General features: G+C 40.2%; 1 protein-coding gene across 5 annotated transcripts in view; it reads left to right on the plus strand.

Annotated features, from left to right (window-relative positions):
* ESR2 (estrogen receptor 2) overlaps nt 1-19,321 on the plus strand; it is a 101,101-nt gene that overhangs the window by 21,514 nt on the left and 60,266 nt on the right. For 2 of the 5 annotated variants that reach the window (XM_059059071.2, XM_067028364.1), the window contains exon 1: nt 16,263-16,773. The exons of 2 other annotated variants lie outside the window; for them this stretch is intronic. The gene's annotated coding sequence lies outside the window, so the exon portion shown is untranslated. Of the gene's footprint in view, nt 1-16,262; nt 16,774-19,321 lie in introns of those variants that run through there. One more of the 5 variants, XM_067028365.1, reaches the window with a different exon arrangement.

The raw sequence follows: 19,321 nt of genomic DNA on the forward strand, positions 1-19,321 counted from the left end.
CACCAGGCTGATTTCAAGCTGTGTTTGGCTTAACAACTGAATTGCAAATGCCTTGGGTAATTAACAATCAGCTCTCGTGAGTGTGACCAGGCTCCAGCATACTGCTGTGCCTTCTTGGGCTGTAGTTACCTTACCTGTAAAATAGGTACAATAAATCACCCATTATGCAGATTCCATTCTACAGTGGACACTTTAGCACTTTGAACACTTTAAAGCAATATTCCCCAAACATCCGAATTATAAAATCACCCAGTGGCTTGTGGAAAATGCACATTTCCGGTATCTGTCCCAGAGCTCCTGGTTCAGAGCCTGCTGGGGAGGAGGGACCTGTGAATCTGTATTTTAGTTTTAATTTATTTTAATTTTTAATTGAGTTATAATTAACAAACAATATTGTATCAGTTTCAGGTATATAACAGAGTGATTCGATATTTATATACATTATGAAATGATCACCACAATAAGTCTAGTTACCATTTGTCACCATACAGAGTTGCCACAATGTTACTGACTAAATATTCACTATGTGTACATTACCTCTGCATGACATTTATTTTATAGTGGGAACTTTGTACCTTTTAATCCCCTTCACCGATTTCATATGTCCCCCAAAACCCCATCCCTATGGCAACCACCAGTTTGTTCTCTGTATCTATGAGTCTATTTCTGTTTTGTTTGTTCATTTATTTTATTTTTAGATTCCACATGTAAGTGAGGTCATACAGTATTTGTTTTTCTCTAACTTACTTCACGTAGCATGATATCCTCCAGGACAATCCATGTTGCTGTACATGGCAAGATTTCATTCTTTTTTATGGCTAATATTCTATTGTTTATCCACATCTTCTTTATCCACTCATCTATCAATGGACATTTCAGTTGCTTCCATATCTTGGCTATTGTAAATAGTGCTGCAATGAACATAGGGGTACATGTAACTTTTCGAATCAGTGTTTTCATTTTCTTTGGATATATACTCAAAAGTGGAATTGCTGAATCATTTGGTACTTCTATTTTTAGTTTTTTGAGGAACCTCTATACTGTTTTTCATAGTGGCTGCACCTGTTTGCCTTCCCACCAGCAGTACATGAAGGTTCCCTTTTCTCTACATCCTTGTCAACACTTGTTGCTTTTTGTCTTATTGATAATAGTCATTTTGACAGGTGTGAGGTGGTTTTTCATTGTGTGTTTTTTTTTCTTAGTCTGTACCTCATGTCCTGCAGTATCTTAGTTCCCCGACCAGGGATTGAACCCATGCCCCCCGTGGTGGAAGTGCAGAGTCTTAACCACTGGACTGCCATGGAAGTCCCTCTTATTGTGGTTTTAATTTGCATTTCCCTGATGATTAGTGATGTTGAGCACCTTTTCATGTGGCTGTTGGCCATCTGTATGTCTTCTTTGGAAAAAATGTCTATTCAGGTGCTCGGCCCATTTTTTAAATGAGTTGTTTGTTTTTTTGATATTGAGTTGTACGAGATCTTTATATATTTTGGATATCGACCCCTTATTGGATATATCATTTGCAAATATCTTCTCCCATTCAGTAGGCTGCCTTGTTTTTTTTGTTTGTTTGTTTTTTGTGTGTGTGGTACGCGGGCCTCTCACTGTTGTGGCCTCTCCCGTTGCGGAGCATAGGCTCCGGACGCACAGGCTCAGCGGCCATGGCTCACGGACCCAGCCACTCCGTGGCATGTGGGATCTTCCCAGACCCGGGCACGAACCAGTGTCCCCTGCATTGGCAGGCGGATTCTCAACGCAGATTCTTGGTGGATTCTTCCCTGCGCCACCAGGGAAGCCCTGCCTTGTTGTTTTGTTGGAAGTTTCCTTCACTGTGCAAAATCTTTTTAGTTTGATGCAGTCCCATAATTTTACTTTTGTTGCCCTTGCCCGAGAAGACATATCCAAAGAAAATATTGCTAAGATGGATGTCAAAGAGGTTACTGCCTACTTTTTCTTCTAGGAGGTTTATGGTTTCAGGTCTTCAATCCATTTTTAGTTTATTTTTGTATTTTGGTATAAGAAAGTGGTCCAGTTTCATTCTTTTGCATGTAGCTGTCTAGTTTTCCTGACACCATTTATTGAAGAGATTGTCTTTTCCCCATTGTATTTTCTTGCCTTTTTTGTCATAGATTAATTGACCATATGAGTATTGGTTTATTTCTGGGCTCTCAATTCTGTTCCAGTACCATATAGTCTTGATTACTATAGCTTTGTAGGATAGTTTCAAGTCTGGGAGGGTGATATATCCACTTTATTCTTCTTTCTCAATACAGCTTTGGCAATCAGGGTCTTCTGTGGTTCCATACAAATTTTAGGATTATTTGTTCTAGTTTTTTAAAAAATGCCATGGATATTTTGATAGGGGTTGCACTGAATCAATAGATTGCTTTGGGTAGTATGGACATTTAAATGGTATTGATTCTTCTAATCCATAAGCACAGTATATCTTTCCATTTATTTGCATTGTCTTCAATTTCTTTCCTCAATATCTTATAGTTTTCAGAGTACAGGGCTTTCACCTTCTTGGTTAAATTTATTCTTAAGGGGCTTCCCTGGTGGCACAGTGGTTGAGCATCTGCCTGCCGATGCAGGGGATGCAGGTTCGTGCCCCAGTCCGGGAGGATCCCGTGTGCCGCGGAGCGACTGGGCCTGTGAGTCATGGCCGCTGAGCCTGCGTGTCCAGAGCCTGTGCTCTGTGCAACGGGAGAGGCCACAACAGTGAGAGGCTCACGTACCACACAAAAAAATTTATTCTTAGGTATTTTATTATTTTTGATGCAGTTGTAAATGGGATTGTTTTCTTTACTTCTCTTTCTGATAGTTTGTTATTAGTGTATAGAAATGCAAGAGATTCCTGTGTATTAATTTTGTATCCTGCAATTTTACTGAATTCATTTATTAGTTTGAATTGGATTTTTTTGGTGGAATCTTTGGGGTTTTCTCTATATGTTGCGGTATCATATCATCTACAAATATAAATAGTAACAGTTTTACTTCATCTTTTCCAATTTGGATAAATTTTATTTGCTTTTCTTGCCTAAGTGCTGTGGCTAGGACTTCCAATACTATGTTGAATAAAAGTGGTGAGAATAGGCATCCTTGTCTTGTTCCTGATTTTAGAGGAAATGATTTCAGTTTTTCACCATTGAGCATAATGTTACCTGTGGGTTTGTCATACATGGCCTTTATTATGTTGAGGTATGTTCCCTCTATAACCACTTTGTTGAGAATTTTTATCATAAGTGGATGTTGAATTTTGTCCTGTGCTTTTTCTGCATCTACTGAGGTAATCATAAGATTTTTACCCTTCATTTTGTTAATGTGATGTATACGTTGATTGACTATGGATTTTAAATCATCCTTACATCCCTGGAGTGAATCCCACTTGATCATGTGTATGATTCTTTTAATGTATTATTGAATTCAGTTTGTTAATCTTGATTATTTTTTCATCTATGTTCATCAGTGATATTGGCCTGTAATTTTCATTTTTGTGTATGGTGTCTTTGTCTGGTTTTGGTATCAGGGTAATGTCAGCCTTGTAAAATGTGTTTGGAAGTGTTCTTTCTTCTTCAATTTTTTGGATAATTTGAGAAAAATAGATATTAACTCTTCTTTAAATGTTTGGTAGAATTCACTTGTGAAGCCATCTGGACCTAGACTTTTGTTTTGGGGGAATTTTTTAAATTACTGATTCCATTTCATTACTAGTAATTGGTCTATTCAGGTTTTCGATTTCTTCATCATTCAGTCTTGGAAGATTATATGTTCTGATGCATTTAGCCATTTCTTATAAGTTTTCTAATTTGTTGGCATATAATTGTTCATAATATTCGCTTATGATCGTTTGTATTTCTGTGGTATTGGTTGTAATTTTTCCTCTTTCATTTCCAATTTTATTTATTTGGGCCCTCTCTTGATGAGTCTGGCTAAAGATTTGTCAATTTTTTGTATTTTTCAATTTTCAAAGAACCAACTCTTAGTTTCACTGATCTTCTATTGTTTTATTTTAGTCTCTATTTCATTTATTCCTATCCTGCTCTTTATGATATCCTTCCTTCTACCAACTTTGGGCTTTGTTTGTTCTTTTTCTAGTTTCTTTAAATGTGAATTTAGATTGTTTATTTGAGATTTTTCTTGTTTATTGAGGTAGGCCCCATCACTGTGAACTTCCTTCTCAGAACCGTTTTTTTTGCTTTGTCCCATAGATTTTGGAAAGTTGTGTTTCCACTTTCATTTGTCTCCAGGTATTTTTTCATTTTCTCTTTGATTTCTTCAGTGGCCCACTGATTGTTTAATATCATGTTGTTTAGTCTCCACATATTTGTGTTTTTTCCAGTTTTCTTCTTATAATTGATTTATAATTTCATACTGTTATGGTCATAAAAGATGCTGGATATGATTTCAATCTTCTTAAAATTATTGAAATTTGTTTTGTGACCTAATATGTGATCTAACCATGTGCATTTAAAAAGATTGTGTATTCTGCTGCTTTTGGGTGGAATGTTCTATGTATATCTATTAAGTTCATCTGGTTAAATGTGTCATTTAAGGCCAGTGTTTTCTTAACCATTTTTAAGAATTGAAGTCTAATTAATTTACAATGCTAGATTAGTTTTAGGTGTATAGCAGATTCAGTTATACATATACTTATATATTCTTTTTCAGATTCTTTTCCATTATAGGTTATTATAAGATATTGAATATAGTTCCCTATGCTATATAGTAGGACCTTGTTGTTTATCTATTTTATATATAGTGTGTATATGTTAATCCCAAACTCCTAACTTATCTCCCCTCGCCCACTATCACCTTTGGTAACCATAAGTTTAATTTGGAATTCTGTGAGTCTATTTCTGTTCTGTAAATAAGTTCATTTGTATCATTTTTTTAGATTCCACATATGAGTGATATCATATGATATTTGTCTTTTCCTGACTTACTTCACTTAGTATGGTAATCTCTAGGTCCAACCATGTTGCTGCAAATGGCATTATTTCATTCTTTTTATGGCTGAGTAATATTCCATTGTATATATGCACCACATCTTCTTTATCCATTCCTCTGTCAATGGATATTTAGGTTGCTTCCAGTCTTAGCTATTGTAAATAGTGCTGCAACAAACATTAGGGTGCATGTATCTTTTCAAATTAGAGTTTTCTCCAGATACATGCCCACAAATGGGGTTTCAGGATTATATGATAACTCTACTTTTCGTTTTTTAAAGAAGCTCTATACTGTTTTCCATAGTGGCTGTACCAGCTTACATTCCTACCAACAGTGGGAGAGGGTTCCTTTTTTCTCCATACCCTCTCTAGCATTTATTATTTTTCAACTTTTTAATGATGGCCATTCTGACTGATGTAAGGTGATACTTCATTGCAGTATTGATTTGCATTTCTCTAATAATTAGCAATGATGAGCATCTTTTCATGCGCCTATTGTAATCTGTATTTCTTTGGAGAAATGTTATTTAGGTATTCTGCCCATTTTTTGTTTGGAGTGTTTATTTGTTTGATATTAAGCTGTATGAGCTGCTTGTATATTTTGGAAATTAATTCCTTGTCAGTAGCATTGTTTGCAAATACTTTCTCCCAGTTTGTAGATTGTCTTTTCATTTTGTTTATGGTTTCCTTTGCTATGCAAAAGTTTTAAAGTTTAATTAGGTCCCATTTGTTTATTTTTGTTTTTATTTCCATTCCTCTAGGAGATAGATCCAAAAAAACATTGCTGTGATTTATGTCAAAGAGTGTTCTGCCTATGTTTTCCTCTAGGAGTTTTATGGTTTCCAGTCTTATATTTAGGTCTTTAATCCACTTTGAGTTTAGTTTTGTATATGGTGTTAGAGAATGTTCTAATTTCATTCTTTTACATGTAGCTGTCCAGTTTTCCCAGCACCACTTATTGAGGAGACTGTCTTTCCTCCATTATATATTCTTTTTTTAAAAAAAATTTATTTATTTATTTATTTATTTTTGGCTGCATTCGGTCTTCGTTGCTGCATGCGGGCTTTCTCTAATTGTGGTGAGCAAGGGCTACTCTTTGTTGCAGTGCACAGGCTTCTTATCACAGTGGCTTCTCTTGCTGTGGAGCACGGACAGTAGGCACGTGGGCTTCAGTAGTTGTGGCACATGGGCTCAGTAGTTGTGGCTCACAGGCTCTAGAGCACAGGCTGAGTAGTTGTGCCACACAGGCTTAGTTGCTCTGTGGCCTGTGGGGTCTTCCCGGACCAGGGCTCGAACCCATGTCCCCGCATTGGCAGGTGGATTCCTAACCACTGTGCCACCAGGGAAGTCCCATTGTATATTCTTAAGGCCAGTGTTTTCCTATTGATTTTCTGTCTGAATGATCTGTCCATTGATAAATGGGGTATTAAAGACCCCTACTATTATTGTATTGCTGTCTATTTCTTCATTTATTTCTGTTAATATTTGCTTTATATATTGATGTGCTTCTATGTTGGGTGCATAAATGTTTACAAATGTTATATTCTCTAGTTGGATTGATCTCTTTATCATTATGTAATGCCCTTCTTTGTCTTTCTTTACAATCTTTGTTTTAAAGTCCATTTTGTCTGATATGAGTATTGCTACCCACTCCCCATCTTTCTTTTTAATTCCATTTGCATGGAATATATTTTTCTATCGTTTCACTTTTGGTTTATGTGTGTCTTGAGCTCTGAGTGAGTCTCTTGTTGACAGCATATGCATAGGTCTTTTAAAAAAACTCCATTCAGCTACCCTATGTCTTTTGATAGGAACATTTAGTCTGTTTACATTTAAAGTAAGTATTGATAGGTTTATCCTTATTGCCCTTTTGTTAATTGTTTTCTAGTTGTTTTGTAGTTCTTCTGTGCCCCTGTCTTCTATTGGTTTCTTCTTTTGATGAATTCCTTTAGTGTTACATTGGATTCCTTACTCTTTATTTTTTGTGTATTCAGTGTAGATTTTTGTTTTGTAGTTACCATGAGGTTCATATATATTGACCAGTATGTATAGCTGTCTATTTTAGGCTGATAGTAGATTAAGTTTGAAGGCATTCTAAAAGCACTACATTTTTAATGCCCCTCATCACGTTTTATGTTTTTGATGCCATATTTTACATCTTGTCTATCCCTTATTTTAGTTATAGTTGATTGTACTACTTTTGTCTTTTAACCTTCAAACTAGCTTTTAACTGGCTGATCCACTCCCTTTACTATATGTTTGCCTTTACCAGTGAAATTTTTTTCTTTCATTTATTTTCTTATTTCTAGTTGTGATCTTTTCTTTTACATTTAAAGTAGACCCTTTAACATTTCTCATAAGGCCAGGTTAGTTTTTGCTTGTCAAGGAAATTCTTTTTCTCTCCTTTATTTATGAATGATAACCTTGCCAGATAGAGTATTCTAGGTTGTAAGTTTTTTTCCTTTCAGCACTTTAAATATATCCTGCCACTCCTTTCTGGACTGTAAAGTTTATGTTGAAAAAGCAGCTAATAGTCTTTTGGGTTTCCCTTGTATGTGACTGGTTGTTTTTCTCTTGCTTCCTTAAAGATTCTCTCTTTATCTTTAACTTTTGCCATTTTAATTATAATATGTCTTGGTGTGGATCTCTTTGGGAGATCCACACCATTTTGTTTGGGACTCCTGCTTGGGACTCTCTGTGCTTCCTAGACCTGAATATCTGTTTCTTTCCCCAGGTTATGGAAGTTTTCAGGCATTATTTCTTCAAATAAAATTTCTGTCCCTTTCTCTTTCTCTTCTTCTGGGATCCCTATAATGTGAATTTAGTACGCTTGATGTTCCAGAGGTCCTTTAAATTCTCGTCATTTATTTTTTTTTCTTTTTGCTGTTCTGATTGAGTGATTTCTACTATTCTATCTTCCATTTTGCCTGTCTGTTCTTCTGAATCATCTAATCTGCTGTTGATTCCCTCCAGTGTATTATAAATTTTGGTTATTGTATTCTTCAGCTCTGATTGGTTCTTTCCTAGATATTTTCTATGTCTTTGTCGAAGTTTTTACTGGGTTTCTCCATTCTTCTCCCAAGTTTGTTGAGCATCTTTATGACTATTTCTTCTAACTCTTAACAGGTAAGCTACTTATCTCCATTTCATTAGGGCTTCCTGTCCACCCACCCCCCACCCCCAGCTGGGGTTTTATTTTGTACTTCCATTTGGAACATATTCCTCTATCTCTTCCTTTTGTTTGACTTTTTTTGTTTCTATGAGTTAAGTGAAACAGCTACCTCTCCTGGTCTTGAAGGAGTGGCCTTGTGTAGGAGCATCCCCTGTATAGACTGCTTGTCTGGTGGCTTTAACAGACCAGCTGGAGCTAGAGTGGATGCAGCTCAGGGAATTCCCTGTGGAGCACTGCACTGAGGCCAGCTTAGGGAGATATCTGGAGCTGGAGTGAGTGCAGACCTGGGTGTGTCCTGGGGTGCACTGCACCCAAGGTTGCCTTAGTAGGACATCTGGAGCTGGAACAGGCATGAGGGGGTCCTGGGGGAACTTAAACAGTGGCACTTGCCAGCGCCTCTGACCCCAGAGAGGGCTCCAGCAGTTCCCTGCCTGTTTAGCAGAAGCTCTAGGGTTAGTAAATGAATTTCCTTCCAGTATCATCTAGGTACCCTTTAAATTGCTGTTTTTTTGCTGTGTCACAGGGTTGGCAAGCTTGCACTTGGGCCCCTCAGCAATATCCCTCCTTACTGCAGGTTTCCATGTGAGGGGGGTGTTCCCATGGAGAAGGTGTCTCCATCTTTTCTACAGGTTACTGTGAGGTTCTTCCATGTGCAACAGATGTTCAACAAGCCCTCAGGTCTTCTTCAGGAGGAATTACTCTGTATGTAGGTGTAGATTTTGCATGTCGCTGGGAGGAGATGAGCTCAGGGTCTTCCTAGCTGATATCTCAGACCTCTGCTGGGGATCTGTATTTTAAACAAGTGACCCAGGTAACTCTTATGATCCAGGAATGTGGGGAAACACTGCTCTAAATTAGTCTTACAATTTGGTCATCTGTCAGGTCTTTCTCTGACTTACTTTACAACTGGGTTTGCCTGAAGAGATGTATTCAGAGTTCTAGGACTAACTCCAGGCAGGGCATATAATTTCTCTACTACCCCTCCACCCTCCGATCCCAAACATCTCATATCAGAAAACTGGCTCCTTGCCCTTTCCTAGGCCAAGTCTTCCTTATATCTGTGAAGCCCTTTGTTCCAAGGACTGCTGTGTTGTTTTATTTTTTTTCTTAAATTTAAAAAAAATTTACTTATTTATTTAGGTCTTAGTTGGGTCTTAGTTGTGGCATGCGGGATCTTTGTTGCGGCATGCGGGATCTTTTAGTTGTGGCACACGGACTTCTTAGTTGCGGCATGCGAACTCTTAGTTGCTGCATGCATGTGGGATCTAGTTCCCCGACCAGGGATTGAACCCAGGCCCTCTGCATTGGGAGCTCAGAGTTTTACCCACTGGACCACCAGGGAAGTCCCTGTGTTCCTTTTTTTTTTTTTTTTTTTTGCTGTACACAGGCCTCTCACTGTTGTGGCCTCTCCCATTGCGGAGCACAGGCTCCGGACATGCAGCCTCAGCAGCCATGTCTCACAGGCCCAGCCGCTCCACGGCATGTGGGATCTTCCCGGACCGGGGCACGAACCCATGTCCCCTGCATTGGCAGGCGGACTCTCAACCACTGCACCACCAGGGAAGCCCCCCCTGTGTTTCTTAAAGTTATCATTTTTTGAGAATTTACCAAGTGTCAGGCATGTTACAATTCATCCTTTCTTTTCATCCTTAAAACAAACCTCTGAAGTAGATTCTTATATTCTTTCCATTTTACAGAGGAAGATCAAAGAGGCCAGGAAAGTGTTCAAGGGCAAACACCTCGTAAGTGGTCGGGCTGAAAACCCAACCCAGGACCCAATGACCCCCAAGCCTGGGCTCCATCCTGCTGTGGGCTCTTGTGGCCTGCCTGCACTGGTGCCTTTGTGCTTACTGTCCTATCTGTGGAAGCCCTGTGCTCTGAATGCAGCTTCCAGAGGCCAGAGAGGAATAATGAGGGATTCTGAGGGAAAAGTGCAAAGCTGGGCCTGGGTACCTGTAGAATTCGGAGAAGCCCCCAGGGGAGATCAGCACTCTGTGTCTGAAATTCAGCCAGCTCAGGTAGTGAGCTCTGGGGTGGGGTTGGGGGCTTAATGTAAATCTCTCTCTAAGAGGAACTCAGACACACAGGACAGTGACTTCTTGTCCTCTGAATGCCCGCAAAACTCCCGGTCTCCACCCTTTATTTGTCCCTTATCATTTTTAACAGGTCTTACAGGTCATTTCTTAGGCATTTGTCTTCTCTTTTCAACTAAAGTGTAAAGCCTCAGGGAGATCAACAGTTCAGAGAGAATGGGCATTAGACTGAAACAGATCTGTTTGACCCCTCTGCCCATGCTTTACTAGCTACGCGATATTGGGCAAGTTCCTTAAACTTTCTGAGCCTTAGTCTTCTCATTTGTTAAATGGAAACATAAATTGTACCTACCTTGTGAGATTGTTTTGCGGTTTAAATGAATTAGTGCAGATAGAGGGTTTACAAGCAATTGTTGAATGAATGGCGGTCATAGACTCCTCCATCTCCTCCATCCTCCTCCTCATCATCTGTGAGTAGACACCTTCATATGCTTTTGTGTTTCAGGTAGGCACTTAAAGCATTATTGTTTTTTAGCGTTAATGGGGCATTTTCACAAAGATGTAAATGCATAACATCAAGAAGCATTCTCAGAAAAAGAGTGTTTTATGAAAGAATAAATGTAATGTCGAGTGTCAGAATAATTTTAAGGTGAAAAAACACTAAAGAAGCTGTCAATAATATTCTCCCTTGAATGGTATTTTTAGACTGACATAGGGTGGGAAAGGTAGAGGGAAGGGATGGGGTCAGGCTGACATAAGCCTAGGGATACCAGCAGTAGCATTATGCAGGACATTCAGAGACCCCAGTGCTTGGAATGCAGGAAATGAATCTGTCGAGGGGAGGCATGTATGGATCTACATGACGTGTCAGATGACCTGGGTTCCTGTCATTGTAAGCCTGGAGAATTCACTTAAGTTTCTTTATCTGCAAAATGGGGATAAAATCATTGTCACAGAGTTGGGGTGAAAATGAAGCATTACATGGCCACGTAAGTGATCTGTTAACTGTAAAAGTCAATGTTCACCTAGGGTGGCAGTTCTAAGTAAGCTGTGGCTGGCGGGTGGGAGCAAGCTGAGGAAGCCTGTGGCCTGGACATGGGCAGAACCACGAAGGAGAGATTAGTGAGCAAAACTGCCTGGACGGATAGGAAGAAAAACGTAGATCTGTAAAAAGAAGGGAAAAATGCAGGAGTACTAGTACATTAGACAACACTGGCGATACCTCAGAGGTTATATGAACTATCTGGAGAAGTTTATTTCCTGGCTGTAATTCCCAGCAAAGGAGGGGATTGAATACTGCAGAAGACCATTTATTTCTCCAATTAGGCTCATCAGTTCAAGCAGTAACATATGTGAAAGAAGCACCTTCTCTCTGTACACAAAAGACAGGGTCTATATTTTTTATAAAAGCCACTAATGTACTTTGTTATACAGCAGAAACTAACACACACAATTGTAAAGCAATTATATTCCAATAAAGATGCTTAAAAAAAGCCACTAATGCAATGTGCGTCACTGGAGTGTTAGTTGATGTGGGTCTAAAGGACAATGTGAGACATTTCTAGTAACTTTCCACAATATGAACAAAGAACTTGAAAATGTCAAATACATTTACAAGTAAAAAAAAAATTAGTTTTTTTGAATTCTAAACTCTTTGGAATCAGACAGTCTTATTAGAATCTGTGGTCCCTTAAGCCATGTATGTCTATACTCTATCTCCTTTTTGACCTTATTTCTGGGAATATTACACTGTCTGACCTGTTATTAATATTATATTATTCTGTGCCAGAAGAGGTAAGGAAGCTGCATTTCTAGAATTGCATTTGAGTCATTTGTGAAATTGCATATTACAATTTCCCACCATTTCTAACATTTCTTTAACATTTTCTTTCTCAACTGGGTATTCAAATGCATGTCAGTGACCTCTAGGGGCTAGTTGCTTTTCTAGCTCAAGAGAGAATTTCTTAAATCAGAGTTGGGGCTGAGGACAGGAACGTATATTCTTTGCACCGTTCGGTTTCAGTGGATAGAAAATTAGAAACTCAAGGTATGTGAGAGATCTGTGCGGAATTTAAGTACCTTCAAGGAGCAGTAGAAGGGACGAAAAGTTATTACCTGTATGTTTGCAAATGTCAAAGACCAAGACTGAAAAAAATAAGAATGACTTATAAGGAGTTGGCTGCACTTGCTGGCTGCCCAGGTGGTTCATTTCAACTGCAGGTCACCATAACCTTGTCCTGTGGTCTGTGTGCCCAGGTATCAGGTTAGGTCTACCTTGCTGCTTATGTCCTTGGTCACCTTACTAGAGGCTCCAGTCAAACACATGTCAGTAAAGAATAATGTTATATAAATATGCACACAGGTGGTCAGACCTAGACAAGAACTTGGCAAAAATTCATTCAGCAATAACCAGGCTCTACAGGACAAATATGCCTCAGTTTATATAACAAGTAAGAAAAACATCACAGGATAACAGCAGAGAAAGCAAAGGATTAGCAGGTAGACAGATGACACTGGGTTGGAACTTTCACTCTGCCACATGCACATGGGTGATCTCACCAAAAAAGTCATCTCTCTGTGCCTTATTTTCCCAATCTATAAAGCAGAGATGGCCACAGGGTTTTTATGAGGATTAAATGAATAAAATGAACCAATCTGTGCAGGCCTGCCTATTGTGGTACTGGGGCCAGAAAGATTGCATAAATATTAGGTTCATTTTTCTACAAAAGACATGATCCTGAAGAGCTCTACCCAAATTCAACTTTCAAATATCAAATTCTATTTTACGAACCCTGATTCATGAGCAGCTGAGATAACCTCTAATACATTGCATTAGTAATACCACCTTCCCAATTCATCAACATCAAATAAGTGTGCTATTGCAGGTGCAATGAATCTTTCCCTTCTCTTTTATTAATTCCATAACTTTAGGGTTTTATCTCTCAGATCCTCTTAAAACAGCGATTTATACCCACATAATATGAAGAAGGATCCTGATCTTGTTATACTTTGGAGCAGGTAGGAGCATCCCAGGACCTGAATCCTCCCACTTGGCGTCAGCCTGAGAAGAGGAAGAGTGATACTCCCAAGCCATCCTATAGCATGACACTCTTCTAGTCATTTGCAAGACTCCTTCACGTATACACTTTTGCACATCAGCTTTTGCTTTCTTGTCTTTAACAGGATTTTATTTATTTAGCCTCTTGCTAGTTTCTTTGCTACAGAAAATCCTTCCCCTTCCCCTCTGATCTTTCCAAGTTGAAGCCTTCAGCAGGTATTTGTTGAGTGCCTGAGCTGTATTAGGTGGGTGCTATGGGCACCATGCTACCACGGGGGTACTAGAGACAACAAGACGTGCACGGTGCAATCACAGTGCAGGCCGTGTTGAGAGGCAGGCTGACCACTGTGGGGGGAGGCAGTGTACATGTTCTGCTGGGCTGTCATGATCTTCACTTTACTTAGGCTCTTGGCTTCTCAAGACAGAAAAGGGGTAGGATGAAAAGATGAGGAAGGTACACCCCAATGGAGATGCTTTCCTTTCTCCTACAGCAAAACGTGCCTCTCTTACTCTGACTTCCTTTGATTTCCCAGGTGACATTTAGCTCATCTTGCAAGCTCATCTCATGAGTGTAATTATAAATGCTAGTAAATTAATATTACCCATCATATATAACATAACTGAATTTTAACAATCCAATGCTTTAACCCCAAAGGATGACTGAATGGTGAGGACTTCAGTCCTTGTTGTAGGATATTTAGGGGAGAGGAAAGCCTTTCAATGTCATACTATATGGGTGCTTCCTTAGGCAGGTCATGAGTGAGGTGGAGTCAGGCTGGGACCCTGCTGAACAGAGGCACGCCCTCCACACTAGCTTTCAGGTGCTTTTTGGCCTAGCTAATGGTACTTAACAGGAATCCCTTCTTAGTTTTCGTCTTGGTTTGGGGGAGTTGGAATAGTCACCCTCCCCACTCTCTGTGTTCAGTCTGGCAAAGGTTCCATCCCTAAGGTGCCATTATCTTTCTCGATCCACAGGGTGAGTCAGAAGGAAATGTACTCACTCCCATTCATTCTCTTTGCTTAATATTTCCTGCAATGAGGTTTCCTTGTGTAACAAACAGCTTCTGTGGGTGTTTGAGGGTCTTTAAAGAGAGAACATGCTGTTCCTGTGAGTGGAACGACTTCTGAAGGAAGCACTACAGCAAACACGGAGCTCTAGTTCGAGGGTTGAGCAGAAGCTTTTCTCACAGGTGGCAGGAGGCTTTAAGGTGGGGCTTGAGATATAATGTCTGCAGGAGATATAATGCAGACATAATGCATTATATCTGCAGGAGATATAATGTCCTGACATTCAAGCCATCTTCATTTCTAATTGATTGCAGCTGCGGTATGGAAGAAAACAGTCTTGGGCTGTGGCCTAGTTTCAAGTTCTTCTTAGTCACTGACTGGCCATTTTCGCAATCATAAAATGGGGTTAATTAATAGCAGAATTGACTCAGAGGCTTGTTGTGTATAAAATGAGATAATATGTAGAAAGTGGAGCAAGGCTAAATGCCCAGTAAGTGGTAGCTGTTTATGAAAGCATTGTTGCTACTGGGTTCTTTCCTCACTATGCATGGCTTCAGGTAGCTGATATAAGCTCTGTGAGCCTTAGTTTCCTCATCTCAGAAGTGGGGTCAATGAGGATTAAATGAGATGCTTTGCAAGCTCTTAGCACACTCTCTGGCATGATGCAGATACTTAATAGATGTCAGTTTTCTTAACCCTCGCATCATCTTTGTCTGCTTGTTGGCTCATGACTGAAATTCCTTCATAATAATTTCCATTGCAGAGGTATCTTGTTGACAAGTACTACCAAATGGAACTGATTTTTAAAAACCATCCTTTAAAATTTTCTCCTTAAGGTGGAAAGAAGGAAAAGGAATACGGGTATTGGGCACCTGGAGAAAAACCCAGGAAAGGGAACAGGGGAGCAGAGATTGGCAAAGATAAGCATCTTGTCTTCTACCATCCTCCACAGGGTGGATCTTGTCAGCTCTACACCCTCCTGTCCAAACTTCTCAGCCTCAAGGATCAGGAAACTCTGCCCTACAACTTGTAAGAATCCAGGAGTCCAAGCTTTAATGAACCTTGGAGGTGGGGGGGTACAAATTTTTGATAACCATTGTTTATAAGGTAGGTGGCTCTCCACATTTGGAGACTGTCTCCGTTACCTGTGGACTTCACTCTTACAAACCCAGAGCACACTAGCGTCCCTCTCGGCTATTTTGGTTAAACCCAACACTTAACGCTGTAAAAGTTTCCCTCCATATGCCCCTTTGGTCTTCCTGCATCAGAGATCTGGAGTCACAACCGCATCAAGAACCGCAGTTTGATGATTAATTAGGCACAAATGTGGCACTAGGGTCTCACAATGCCCTGTGAGACATCTACTACGTTCTTTTCGACTTTTGCCATCAAGATGCCAGTTGCTTCTTAGTGACTATCAAATAGTCTTGTTAGTCCTCACTCTGGGCGCCACTGCCGGGTGGGGTGGTTGAGGAGAGCTTAGGGACCCTGCAGACCTGGGGAACAAGAGCTGCCACCAGGGGGCGCTCGCCTGCGGAGAGAGTTTGACGGAGGCGGAGCCAGGCAAGAGGGGCGCCTCCTCAGAGAAGCACGGAACCACCTCCCCTCCCTTGCCCTTCCTTGCAGTAGGTGAGTTTGAGGAGGTTCCTGGGATCTTTGCTCTAGGGCGAAAAGCCTTCCCCACCAGCCCTTGAAAGATGAGAACCCACACCCTCCACCTCCCGACCATGCCGCGCGGCTTTGCCTCTCCCGGGGCTCGAGGCTGCGCTTGCCGCTGGGGATTGGGCAAATAGTTTCACCTCTAGATGCTTAGTCAGACTTCTGTATTTAATGACGCTAAAGCATCCAGCTCTTCTCAGACTCACGTGGCTAAGGGTCTGGGGAGCCGACGCTCAAAGCGTGGTCCCCAGCCCAGCAGCATCAGTTTCAGCATCACCCCGGACCTGGTTAGGAATGCACATTCTCAGGCCCCGCCCCAGACCTCCCAAATCCAAGACCGGGGGAGGGGCGCCGTCTGTGATTTGCTGCTCCTGCGGGTGACTGTGAGGCGCTCGACGGTGACAGCCCCTACCCTGGGGCTTTCTACGTCGCTCAGGCGAGTATGGATCGCGAGGCGGATAGTCCGGGTCCTCCAGAGATCTCCCAGCCACTGGCTAGGTGGTCACGTGGGCTCTGGGCTTCTTTCCCCCCTCCCCCTCCCGCCCCTCGCGTCTTTAAAAGGAAGGAGACGCTGCTCGTTACGTCGTTTGAGATCTTTGCAGTGTCTCCGGCTACTGGCCCTTCTGACACCCACTCCCTTGCCCCTGCTGCTAGGCCGCCGGGAGAGCGGAGGCTGCGACAGACGCCTCTGGAAACTTGCAGGTCCGGCGGGAGCCGGACCAGAGCGGGACCGTCCAGGGCTGCGACTGGCATACGGTGCCGCGTTGGGGTTCTGGGCTGCGCGAGGTGCGCTCACTCTCTGCAGCTGGTGCCGCAGCCGGGTGCGGGGAACAGAACTAGTCCGAGAAAAGCACGTGCCGCGTTTCAGTGATTGCTGGGCGGGTGTGTACAAGTAGGGTAAGTGCCCCTTAGGTCAAGGTGCGATTTGTCTGATTTAATGTTTGAAATCCAGCGATGGGAAAACAGTAATACTGAGAACAATAAAAGACACCCCCCAACCCCCCGCCAAATCCACCAGTCTGGAAAACTACTGGAAACAGAAGTTTCATGTTTTGACTAAATATTTTCACTCAAGACGCTGGCAAGTTAACTAATTAGTTTGTGCCTGTAAGCTCCGGGTTGACTGCTAATATACATGTTTTTTAAAAGGCAGAACTCCTCTGTATTTTCTACGGATTTCCCAACAGTGGATGAAACGGTGACAGTAGGAAAGTTGACTAGGGCACTTCATGCTTGAGTTTTGTGGGCCTGGGAAGATGTACATGTATCAGGCAGGTGACTCGTATTTTTAAATGTATTAACCGGCAAACCTTAATCATATCAGAAAGCGGAGTTACTTCTTTCCTGGGAGGATTGAGTAAGATTGAGATCATCTGGGCTGTTTTATTTGCTGAAGAGGAACCCCAGCCGCTGTTCTCTTAACCTGTTGTTTTCCCGTTCCTGCCTAATTAATACTGGATATAAAATTAAGGGAATCTGTGTGTGTGTGTGTGTATATATATATATATATATATATATATATATATATATATAGTGTGTGTGTGTGTGTGTGTGTGTGTGTGTGTGTGTGAAAAGCAAAACTTTGGATTTGGGTGAATTTTTATTTAGGAAAATAAGATTGACTCAATTTTACTAGGTTTTTAAAAAGCAACTTTGTGCTTTGGTGTGGTACACAACACTTTTGAGGAAAGATTTTGTTTTGTTAGATATCTAGTATTTACCTGGGCATTCCATTAGGGATTTTTATTTTTGTTCTAAGTTTCTAAACTCACAGTGGCTGTTTTTCTTTGTGTGTGGAGAAGGATGTTTGTTATTTAAAAAGTGAACATGTGGAAAGAAAGATTTGTGCTGTGAGTATTGTAAAAAGTAAATGTACTGTGACTATGAAAAGAACGTTACACACTTATTCTTTGGCTCTTTTTTTTTCCTGCAGAAAATCTATGTTTTTGCATACATTCTAGAAGAGGGGGAAATGTTAAGATCTGTTTATCAGCAGGTGTTGAAGCGTAAACCTTAGGATTCCATTTTATGTTCAAGCATTTTTTTTCAGTTGAATTACTGAAACATTCTTATTTCAGAAGTCGCCAGTCACCTGTAACATTTAAGTCCTGTAAGTCTCTGAAGTCGATTAAAAACACATTTAGGACATCTTTCATAGTGATTCTGAGAGATGTGAATGAATCTAATCATCATTTACATTTCTCAGTTTATTTATAATATGGAATAGGTAAGATTTAGTAGTAAATTCAACCCTTAAAATATAATTAACATTTAATAGATATTGATATGTCCATTTTAAAGAATATTACATGTAGTTTTCTATATATGTGTATCCAACAGGTAATGATTCAAAATACATCTTGTAATAATGTTAATTCATGTTTTGAATCATTTTATAATATCTATAAATAATAAAACAATTATAGAATGCTGAAGGCTGAACTTGAACCATTTACTGGTAAGTTTTTTGATAATTATGTCTAGAGCCCTTGAGAAATGTATACATGAATTTAGGCTTCATCATTCAGTGCCTAGCACACTGTTTTAGACATAATAACATTTTTGAAAAGTCAAGCTTATTGCAGTGTAATTTACATAGAGTAAAATCTAGCCTCTTTAGGTGTATCGCTCTGTGAATTCTGACAGTTGCACACAGCGGTATACTCAGTCACCTCCATGATCAAGACATGGAACAGTTCCATCGCCCCCAGAAGTCCCCTTTGTAGTCAACCCCAACCCCTGGAAATCACTGTCTGTTGATTATATAGTTTTGCTCTTCAGTATATTCTTACTTAGAAATAATTGCCTTCCTTCCCTTTTCTCAAAAGAAAACCTCAGTTCCCTTCCTTTTTGGGGATGAGCCAGGTTCTGGTATTTTTGTTTTAATCCTATACACTTTGGGGTAAATTGAAGAAAAGACAAAACTATTTTGCATACGGGAAACCAGAGGCTTGGAATACGTGTTAGATTCATATTGGGCTGATAGATTTAGTTTTTAGCAAATTTGGGTCCCATTGTGGTATAAGCCTTTGGTTACGGTGTGCATCATTGGTTATCCCAAACTGAAATACAAGGGCATTTAAAAAAATATTTGTTATTTATGTAATATTAATAGAATGTGTGGTTCCTTTATAATCTTGGCATTTAAGAGATACTTTTATTATATTTGAGATTAAGAAAGCTACCTGAAATTACGTATTATCAAATAGTGAGAAGCCTAGGAACGATGGAAAATGACAAGTTGTAGAAATTTAAAATGAAATATAGAGTGATTGTGGCTACTTAAGTTAAAATACTCTCTTTAATAGGAGCTAAAGTCTGTGCCCAATTTATTTGTAGATGTCAGTTTTTTCATTCCTGTGCCCATGTTTTGAAATCTAGATTCTCCTGTGGGACATAGATATAAAATCTTTTATAAACCAATATTTTTTTTTTACTGTTTAAT

Source organism: Kogia breviceps, chromosome 3, assembly GCF_026419965.1.
Source record: "Kogia breviceps isolate mKogBre1 chromosome 3, mKogBre1 haplotype 1, whole genome shotgun sequence".
Classification (NCBI taxonomy): Eukaryota; Metazoa; Chordata; class Mammalia; order Artiodactyla; family Physeteridae; genus Kogia; species Kogia breviceps.